Here is an 11,325-nt window from a genome sequence, read left to right on the forward strand (position 1 = left end):
AAATTAACATATTTTAAAAATATACATTTATTGATGGAATTGGATATATGTCGCTGATGGATCATTTTATATTCAATAATTTCATTACTTGGAAGATTAGCATTAAACAAGTAGTATGTCCTCGTGAACACTGCGCTTTGTTACGCTGCGGCAACTTGATATAGACGGAACCGAGTTTCTTTAGTAATACTTCAGACTTGTTACATAATCCTTTTATGGTTTGGCTGTCTTGAACACGTACGTACGTCAATGACGAAATCAAATTTCCAAGGGTAAAAATCACTTTCTTAAGCTAGTGCCATCTGAAGATGTGTCATATTCCTCGCGCGAGCTCTTCAAATTCGTATATAGCCTATTTCGTGAAAGTTTTACGTTTGTAAACACTGTATGATTTGTTATTGGCGCTCTGATAAACATGTAATTTGCAGAGATTTTCATGGTAATCTAATAGTTGTCTTGATAACGAGTATTTATCAATATTTATGTTCAATCATGTTCTTGTCTCTTTAAAGGGATAAAATACATTTCCTACGCTCTAAGAACAAAACTTAAATATCGTAATATATTATATCTGTATATTAAACCATTTTTGTAGAGTACTAAAACATAGGACATTAATTACTATGTGGGAAAGGGAATTGACTAAAGTCGACAATTCCGGATCCCCACAACTGGAGGAAATACTGTTCAAACCACAGGTGTCTGAGGTTCTGATTAAAATAATGAAATTGTAGTATCTTTTCACCACCAATCACCCTCTCTATATCTGTATAGAGAAGGGGCGCCCCATAGCCACATTAAACCCGACTCGGTCTCTCATTAAATTAGACACAGCTGTTGTGGTATACTGAACAGCGGAAGCGGGGACATGTGTAGTCTGTCTTACAGACCCTGATACATTAATATCAACTACAGCCCATGCAAGTCTATAATGTTTGGCAAGTGTAGATTACTGCAGTATCAGGATCTGAAAATGAAGAGAATCACTGGGCTCCCTTTTTATTAGATTTTTATTTTCTGTATGCTATGTTCATTTCAGAGACTATATGTTAGTCTAGGACATGTGGTACGGGATAGCTTGTATATATAATGTTATTTATCATATACCTATCAATGATATGAGGCATTTGCATGTGCGATAGAACCAACAAAGAGACTGTCATATCACAGGTGTGTTATAGCCAGACACGCGTAATTACTTTCCCTGCATGGCTGACAGGGCTTGTCAATCCATTTTCAGCCCGGGTGGTAAGAAATTGGAGTTACGTCCCACAGTGCGTCGTCTGCTCGGCTAGTTTTCCCGTGACAATGTCTTCCAAACGAGGCGAAAATGAATTTGCATTTACTTGCAATTAGATACATTTTACAATCTGATGCTATGGTATATGATAGAAAGGTTATTATATGACAGTTTTCATATCATACCCCATATCAAGCCTCGACCACCACACCAACATTCTGTCCTTTTGTCCTTTTGTCCTTTTGATATGGAGGTCTCGGGCTAATGTGGGATATGATATAAAAACTTCCATGTAATAATCTCTAAGTAAATATAATGCATCGCAGATTGATTACTTGACCCCCTAGACTGTCTCACAGTCAGTGAATAATATAATTTTCCCTCCGCCCCAGGTTCAATCTCCCATCCCACTGGGCTCCTTTTCAATTTAAATGGAGTTATTTGTTTCTATCAAAATTATATATTTTCACAGACAACGTGTTAGTCTATTGACTATGGGAATAAAGAAGTTTGGTTTTCACTTTTTACTGCCATAATGTATTTCCAAAATCGTTTTGATAAACCCGATAAGCATGTACGGGGAGTATTCTTTTTCATAAATGCTATGGTATATAATTATATTGAAAACATTATTGTTCACTGGCTACTGAATAATGTCGAAGTTGTATGTCAAATCATTGACTGGCATTTTGAGTTGCTATGTATATTGATGAGGTTGTTGAGAAAGGGGGAAGGGCACCTCGAATGTGAGGACAATTCAAACGACACTTTATTTATATATTCTTATTCAAAGTCTCTGGGAAATAGAACCAAGCAGCTCCGCCTTTGTCAACAACATTTAATAAAATATTACATTTGAAGCGCTGGTAAAATACGGTTTTTCTTTGATGGTGTTGAGAAAAACCATCATTGAATAATTGTTTCTTTTAAGTCTAACGCCTCACTCAGGGATATTACGACGGCCTATACATTAACGTGTCTAGACGAGACAATCCAGTGGTTTGCATCATGCGATATGATCCAAGCATTTGGTGTGGATAACATACAATCAACCAAGTCATCGAGTCTGACAACACGATTCTTTAAGTCGCCACTTTGGACAAGCATATATTTCTGGGGACCTATATTCTTACAAAAAAAACAACAACATGGTTGTTACAAAAAAGCAATTATATAATGTTTGGAACACAAACAAACAACGACAGTCTCTTCAATTTGGAAAGCCACATTGTGCTCTTCAGTTGATTGATAAGACCCTGCCTTCACACTTCTTATTTGATGAAAAGTGAAACATAATAATAACAGGGCTTGTTTTCTAAAGCAAATGTCGCAGTTCACCTACAAATGAGTTTGTTTCCAAGGTAATCGTCAGGCTCAGGTTATATTTTTTAATGTTAGGTTTTGTGTTACTGTAACGTGATAAATCGTTTATTATTTCAAATAAAATTCAATAACAACATGGATCATATAAATATTGAAGTTTCATTTTCACTTATGACCAAAATCGTTTTGATAACCCCCTAAACAGGTACTAGGAATATTATTTTCCATAAGCGCTATGGTATGTAATTGTATTTGAAGCATTTGTGGTTGCGAGGATACATGTAGAATCACTCACTGGTATTCGGAGTTGCTATGAACGAAACGAGCCTGTGTTGTTTAAATCAGCTGCTTCTGTATTTCGGAATTTCAGGCTTCAAGGTGTCACCGATCAGAAAAACTATTTTTGGCATTTGTCTTTATTCTCTGAAACGATATGGAAAATTGGTATTAATTTATGTAAACAGTCTGATATTAATGCTTAACTCTTTAATAATTTTTCGCCTTTTGCAACTTGATGAGCTTATTGAGAAACGGGGAAGGCCACCTCGAATTTAAGGACAATCCAACCGATACTTATTTGATATGTTCGGATTCACATTTCCTGGTGAAAGTCAGCAAGAGGTCTTTGAGGCGCTCGTAAAATACGCTTTTGGCTTAACTCCGCATTCAGCAGTTATCCAAGTTGATGGCGGCGATCTGTAAAGAATCGAGTCTGGTCAGGACATTCAGTTATTGACAACTGATCCGAGTATTTGGAACAGATGACATGGAATCAACCAGTTAACCAAGCCTGACCATCCTAATCATTTAATCGCCTCTTACGACAATCATAGGTTTCTGGGGACTTAAATCGTCACCCTGAATCCCCACATGTGTGACAAAAGAGCGGAAGGTAGCAAATATGCTCTGCAAGAAAATGGCGATGCCGCAAATAGGCATAAGTAAAATTACAAGGATTAATTTACTTATGCCATTTGCGGCATCGCCATTTTCTTGCAGAGCATATTTGCTACCTTCCGCTCTTTTGTCACACATGTGGGGATTCAGGCTTGCCGTAAAAAAAACGACTATGCTTGTCGTAAGAGGCGACTAACGGGATCGGGTGGTCAGGCTCGCTGACTTGGTTGATACATGTCATCGTATCCCTATTGCGTGGATCGATGCTCATGATGTCAATCACTGGATTGTCTGTTCCAGACCTGACTATTTACTGACCACCATTGCATAGCTGGAATATTGCTGAGTGCGACGTTACGCAACAAACAAACAAACATTTGTCTTTAGAAAATAAATAACAGAAATTATGACCGTAAACCACTTAGCCATCTCCCCAACATGAACATGGTGTGGGCGAATTTGACATTGATAGCATTTTTCATCAGCATACTTGAGCGTGAGTACTTCACGAACGTCTTGTCAGCTGTCATGTACATGCTTGGTTAGCAAGGACATTAGCTTCCTTCAACGTGGTCAACTCATTTTCATCGTGTAGTCCACATCTACTTTATTCTATTCGCGTATATTCTCCTCTTTCCTTGAAACGTTCAAAGGCACTTTCAACTACCATAAGCATACTGGTGAATGTGAAATTAATGTACGCCTTCTCAGAGAATTCGTTCCGAGCTCGTTGGTTTTATGAAAGGGGCAAACCTATCCCCCAGCACGAGTGATGATTTCTTTGCATAGTGCATGCTCCAAGTACTTAATGAGTGAGTGAGATGGGTTTAATGTCGCTTTTAACAGTATTCGAGTTAAATCGTGGCGTGTCAGCTTAATATGGAAGGAAAGCCCGAAGTGATGCAGGTCTCAGACGTTTACCATTTCGATGAAACCCACGAGCACGGGTTTGGTGCTGACAAACCTAGAAACATAATCGGGACGGACCGAGATTCCAACCTACAACCATAGGTTCCTGGCGTGTCCAAGGGACGCAACTCTGCACAGCGAATCGCGGCGCCTTAGACGACTGGGCCACCCGTGCCTTCTGGCACGTTGGGTTTATGACATTCACCCGTTTCATACAAGCAGTATTATGCGACTATGTGTGGTCACGGGTTCATAAAACTTTGATGTTATTTTTGTTACAGAGGGTGTCGTTTCTGACAAAGGAGATCAAACGCCGTTCTAGATCCTCTGGAGTTCTCGCCATTGAAGTTCCCCCCGTCATTTGTAACACACGCATATGCCTATATCATCTAGTCGTCCTTTCTTTATATTGAATATAAGCTGCACTGGAAGTATTAATGAAATCACTCTCAAACTCAAACCTTTCATTAAATTATGTCTTTGTCATATTCGAAAACGGCATTTGTGTCCGTCATCAGATAGAAAAGGCCAGCAATAAACAAAAAACTGCTTTATGAATCATGTAAACACAACATCCTTTTTGTTCATTTCCGCTGTGAGAAAGGTTACCCAATGGGGCAGATCTAGGCTACCCCAGGAATAAACATGGTGAGCTTTAAACGCCTGGGATATTAATGTTTTGGAGGCTCCAATCAGAAGTTAAGGATGGTTGATACAGTTGATACAGTGTTTAAATTAAGCAAAGCAAATCGTATTTTGTAGTCATATAACGCTTTCATTTCTATTGATCCCATATTGAGCTTCTCCTCAGGTAATTAATGATTTTAATGATATCAATACGATCAGCTAACCTGCCTTTAATAAAAGGAAGAACTATTCATGCTTGAAGATATGCACATCTTTAGCCATGCTCTTTAAACTGCCAGCCCTTTACAGTGTGTTATAATACTATCCTTGCATTCGTCCTAAAGGAATACGTAAAGATATCTAATGATCAGTGTCTAGCTATGTCTGTCATAACTCCGTAACAATTCAAACTCAGAAAGCTCAAGCTATTGCTTTTTAATTTTTATTTAAGCCAAAAGGATTCCATATTGATAGAATTCGGTGTGTCCGACCAAACCATGGAAAGGGAGACCATATGTGCATTGTCCCAGGGTTCATCTTAAAATCACAAAACACCATTCGTCACCAATCACAGTGCAAGAGGCGCTATTCGGCTTGTCCCGGAATAACACGAGATAGTCACGAATGCACTAAACACCTCAGTTGTTCAGTCAATGGTAACGTTTTGGATATGAGGGTAACTATTCTATTGGCGAATGCCTTTGATTGTCGTAGCAACACAAGGGCGTGGTTGTCAAATAGTGTATGTTTATTTGAACATGAAATGGCTTCCAAACGTTGATGGTTTTACACTTTCAGTTAATGTATGCTGAGGCATTCTGGAGATGAAATGAAGTCGAATGATTCATACTGAGCAGAACCGAGATCCAGTGGCGCTGTACATTTGTCCTTTGGCCCTTTCTGTAGCCCCACCCGTATATTGTGTAGGGTAGTTCAATGTCTCAAGCTGTGCATAAAAGTACCCCGCCCGAACACTTACACTTCTATATTTGCAATAGATCCTCCCACCGATAAATCACTGCCTTGAGATATGTGGGGAGAAAGAGGATTGAACATAATCAGATTCCAGTCAACGAGGTCCCACCCAAAACCTGATCTGTCAACCCAACTTCCAAATGCCGCTCAGAGAAGTGATCTGTCCCTGTTTTGCATGAGAGAGAGAGAGAGAGAGAGAGAGAGAGAGAGAGGGAGAGAGAGTAAAATATAAGAGGGAGTGAGAAAGAAAGAGAGAGAGAGGTGGAGAGAGAGAGAGATAAAATACAAGAGTCGAAAGAAGAGCTGTATAATAATATATGGAGAGATAATCATAAATTATAGAGATAGTGAGAGATAGAGATAAAACATAAGGGTCTAAAGAAGAGCTGTATAATCATATATAGAAAGATGATTATGAATTATAGAGAGGGAAGAGAGAGAGAGATAACACATAAGGGTCTAAGGAAGAGATGTTTAATTATATATAGAAAGATGATTATACATTATATATAGAGAGAGTGAGAGATGGAGATAAAACATAAGGGTCTAACGAAGAGCTGTATAATTATATCTATACATTTGGTGTTCACAAATCAGGTGAAGTTAATTAACGTCGGTCTCGGAGAGTAGTGAGGGTGACCTCTCTCTCTCTTCCCTATGTATGTATATATATATATATATATACATACATAGGGAACGCATTGGAATTTCATTTCTATGGTTGTCCAGAAGAGGATTAATTACTAGAATGAACTTAGTTTTCTTATTTATTTGAGAAATACTCTGTGTTTTTTGTACTTAATTGTAACATATCCTTTTCATGATTTTCATCATAATTGTTCATATTTAACCTAATGGAATCATATTTCAATTGGTAAAGTAGATAGTAATATACACAATGGAATAATTATATATACATACATAGGGAAGAGAGAGAGAGGTCACCCTCACTACTCTCCGAGACCGACGTTAATTAACTTCACCTGATTTGTGAACACCACCGCCGCCGTCATATAGCTGTGATATTACTAATTGCGCTTAACAACAAACAATCAAATCTTTCTTTTGAGATTCCAATATAATTATCTGCGGCTGACATATTTAACTAAATAAGAATAAAAAAGCACTACAATGTGTACTTTACTCAGAAAGTGTTATCCCAAATATAACATTGTTACAAGAATTTATATAGCATTTTTTTATATTACAGTTTCTATTATTCCCACGAAACATTGATGTCTTATGTTCCCCATAGCTCTGCAAAAATGTCTCGATTCAAAAGCAAAGTAGTGAGTGAGTGAGTTGGGTTTAACGCCGCTTTTAACAGTATTCCAGTGATATCACGGCGTGTCAGCTTAATGTGGGAGGAAAGCCCGAAGTGATGCAGGTCTCAGATGTTTACCACTTGGGTGAAACCCACGAGCACGGGTATGGTGCTGACAAACCTAGAAACATAATCGGGGCGAACCGGGATTCGAACCCACAATCATAGGTTACTGGCGTGTCCAAGGGACGCAACTCTGCACAGCGAATCGCGGCGCCTGAGACGACAGGGCCACCCGTGCCCCCAGAAGCGAAGTAAGCGTGGTGATATGAAGGTATTTAACTGAAAAAAATAAACAATGATGGTGGTGATGATATGTCCATGTGTATTTTACAGACTGGTCAACTCGGGGTCCTCTACTAGTGTACACAACAGAGCTGGGTAGACTGTATACATGTTTGTTGTTGTTTACATCTTGTCATTATTTACTCATCGAATGTGGAAGATGAAACAATACACTTTTAGTTGACAGGACATACGCTCTATATAATAATTAGGATATTACTGACGAATGTAAATACTGTAAACTACGGTTTAACGAACCGGGACCACTAATTTTAGTTCGTTTTAACCGTTGTTCGTTATAAGCATTTCGACTGAATTTCTTCTCTTGTCGTCACATTTAAAAACATATTTTAATTTTAATTCCATCAGATAGCTGTACATATCATTAAGCTTTACTGTTCAGCCATCAATGTACAAACTTTTTCGGCTTTTCAATGTAAAGATCTGTCAAGTCCGTACCAGTAAGTCTCACCACTGTGGTAAACGTCTAAGACCTACATCACTTTCCTCCGCGCTTTCCTCCCACATCAAGCTAACATGCCGTCATAATACTGGAATACTGTTCAAAGCGGCGTTAAAACTCAACTCACTCTCACTCAGTGGGGGTATACTTTCTTGTCCCCGGCAGTTTACATGTCTAATGGGGAACAGACATTTGACTTGGAGAAATAAGAGCTAGGCGAAATTAGAAGTTTGAATTGGTTGGAAATTAATGTACCTTTTTCATGCTATGGATCATGCTTCGGTCAACTAAATACAAGTGCACTTTGGCTCTGAGGAGAGGGTTTTTTATGTGCTTTTGAAAAAAAATTCCAAAATGATGAATAAAAACAATTACATTTTTTGTTAAAAGTTGTAAACACATTTAGAATTGAATCTAATCCCCATGGGATTTTTCCAGTGAACAGACCTTCTTCGTGTGGACATGGGAATGGTAGTCGGGTAGTAAACTACACAAACTGCTTTAGAGCAGTGAAAATATATACAGTAGACTACGGTTATAAACGAACTCAAAGGGACCGCAAATTTTGGTTCGTTATAAGCGTAGTTCGTTATAAGCATATATACAGCAAACGGGCGGGACCAAAAAAAACAGTTCGGTATATTCACCAGTTCGTTATAAGCGTGTTCGTTATAAACGTAATTCACTGTGCTAACCTTGAACAAGTTATAACTTTCGCGAACACCCGCGGTGTCATCGCTGATTTTCACGAAAATATTCATATAATTTTCATCATTATTTTGCCTTTTACGCCCAGTGGAATCTGGTTCGCCGGATAATCGAGACTGAATCTTATTCTCTGGCGTTGACATTTTGAATTTACATTAAGTTTTTCGTCTATTATCCGTAACTCGAACTGTCGTGTAGCATTATCCGTAACTCGAACTGTCGTATAGGAGAGTGTTGAAACTACGTTGTTTAGTTTTCATTTATATTCGTGTACCTATCTTATATAATGTATCTTCTATACTGGAGGAAATAAAGACAATTATCTATCTATCTCAGCGGCACGTTGTTTAACCCTGACGTCACTACATTGCAAACTTCTTGTGGACCTCCTTGCGCATTAATGACTTCATCAAACCATCGTCACTACCCTTGAATGGGAAAATTACGCTAATGAACAATTTTTTCCATTTGCTTATAAATAAGCACACATAAGTATAGAAATTCTCAGAATTACCTCACGTGGTTGTAATATTTTAAAAAGTTAAACAATATTATTTATACATTTGAAAAAATGTGATTGGATTCCTGATATATTTCTTAACTTGAATCGAATGCTCAGCTTCCAAGTATTGTCACTATCAGACAGTAAAATTGAACATTCTCTTGGTTTTTTTCAATACCTTTTAGACATACGTACAAAACGTACACATTCTTTGATGCAAACCGTTGGACGCCTTTAATGGCTGGGTGTGTGCAAGGTGACTTTAGCCTTCTAATGTTGATATTAGTTTGTTAATACCAGAACGCTGCATGGCGTCTACAGGTATATCTGCTTCATGCTCCGGGTATTTTATGGTAGGGTAGTGACGCATGTCATTATTTGTTAACATCGGAGGGTGTTGCGATGACAAATGTCCGCGCACCTGTCAACGATCAGATGTATATGTTTAGTAAAAGTGTAGCATATATTGTGGGCATCTGAAGAAAAGTTAAGAACATCACTGATGCAGCATATGAATTAAAGACAGAGAAATAGGAGAAATGGTTTTTACATCATTAATCTAAAATGTTGCATGTGCATGTTTTGAAAAACCCGAGTCGTAAAAAGAGAGCGTGTGGTATCCTAAGTATATAATAATCTGATGGTAGATGTAAAATCAAATATGGTGAGAGAGAGAAGTGAATGAGAGACGTGACCCCCCCCCCCTCTCTCTCTCTCTCTCTCTCTCTCTCTCTCTCTCTCTCTCTCTCTCTCTCTCTCTCTCTCCATTTTACTTCTACCGTACTGATTTGGTTTTTATTACATCTGCTGCGGCTTACAAGCAAAGAGACACACATAAGATATCTGATCGTTAAGCTACACAGTGAAGGGCAGTGGATGAGACACGTGAACTCGCTCTCTGTCCCACCCTTTTCTTCCCCTCTCTCACCCCCACCCCCAGCCCCTCACCCCCCCTCTCATTCTCTATCTTCCGCTTTCTTAAAACTCCTTGTACCCCCACCCACCGACGTTATTAGTGCCATGACATAGCGACTGACAATGTACATTCCCACACACCTGTTTCACTCACGACCTTAACACCCCCATGTCTTTTTTTCTGCTCGACTGTCCAATGTACCCACAAACTTGAATAAGATTATATAGCACGATCTCACATATCTCTCAGAAATATATGAAAATACATATACTGTTCCTTTTAATTTTGAATTTATAAATAACCAATCTCAATACAAAAACTCCAGGTTGTTTTATTCGCCATGTAACGACGACAATTCACATCACGGTCACTGGCTATGAAAGACGACAGGCACGCCCATAGTCACCCACTACTCGGAGTCGTAGCGTTGAAGAACACGTGTATGCAACCCTGAAGGAGGTGAGAGGGAAATATCGGCTACCAGTACAGTTTGCCCATAAAATCAAACTTTTATATTAACTTGAATTTGTTTTATTTAGGCAGGGTCTCTCCGATATTTGTGAAAAGAAATATCTGCTGCTCATACCATTTTTTGAATCAACAAAATACATATATTAATAGAACTAAACTCAGGTTGTTATTATTCGGCATGCGCGACGATAATTCACGTTACAGTCACTGATCCCGAATGTCGACAGCATCGTCCAGTACGCGAAGTCGACGCTTTCAAGAAGACGGGTATGTACACCTAAAGAAATAGGCGGGGACGTGTATGCCTTACAGAAACGTAGACTATACCAGTGCGTTGCATTGCTTTATGTGGTGAATTGTGAACACAGGGGCTTTTCACCCTCAATCCACCGAGTTCCCTCCCACTGGTTCTTACCGTGATGTTTACATGTACTTCTCGTTCTTGCTCATGGAGGCTGCCAAGTACCTGGCGATATGTTTAATCCCTCATTTCTTTTGTTATTCACATTCAACACTTGTCTAATTGTCTAACACTGTTTACATTTTCTATCCTGTTATCATTTACAGTCTCATTTGTCAGTAATCATGCAAAGTGCATGTAAAACACACGCGCTTGATATTGTTTGAGGACTCCAGTTGTAATGATATTTAATGGGCTGAACTTGGACTCAAAAGGATTTTATAA

Source organism: Haliotis cracherodii, unplaced genomic scaffold, assembly GCF_022045235.1.
Source record: "Haliotis cracherodii isolate W230 unplaced genomic scaffold, xgHalCrac1.p SCAF_16, whole genome shotgun sequence".
NCBI lineage: Eukaryota > Metazoa > Mollusca > Gastropoda > Lepetellida > Haliotidae > Haliotis > Haliotis cracherodii.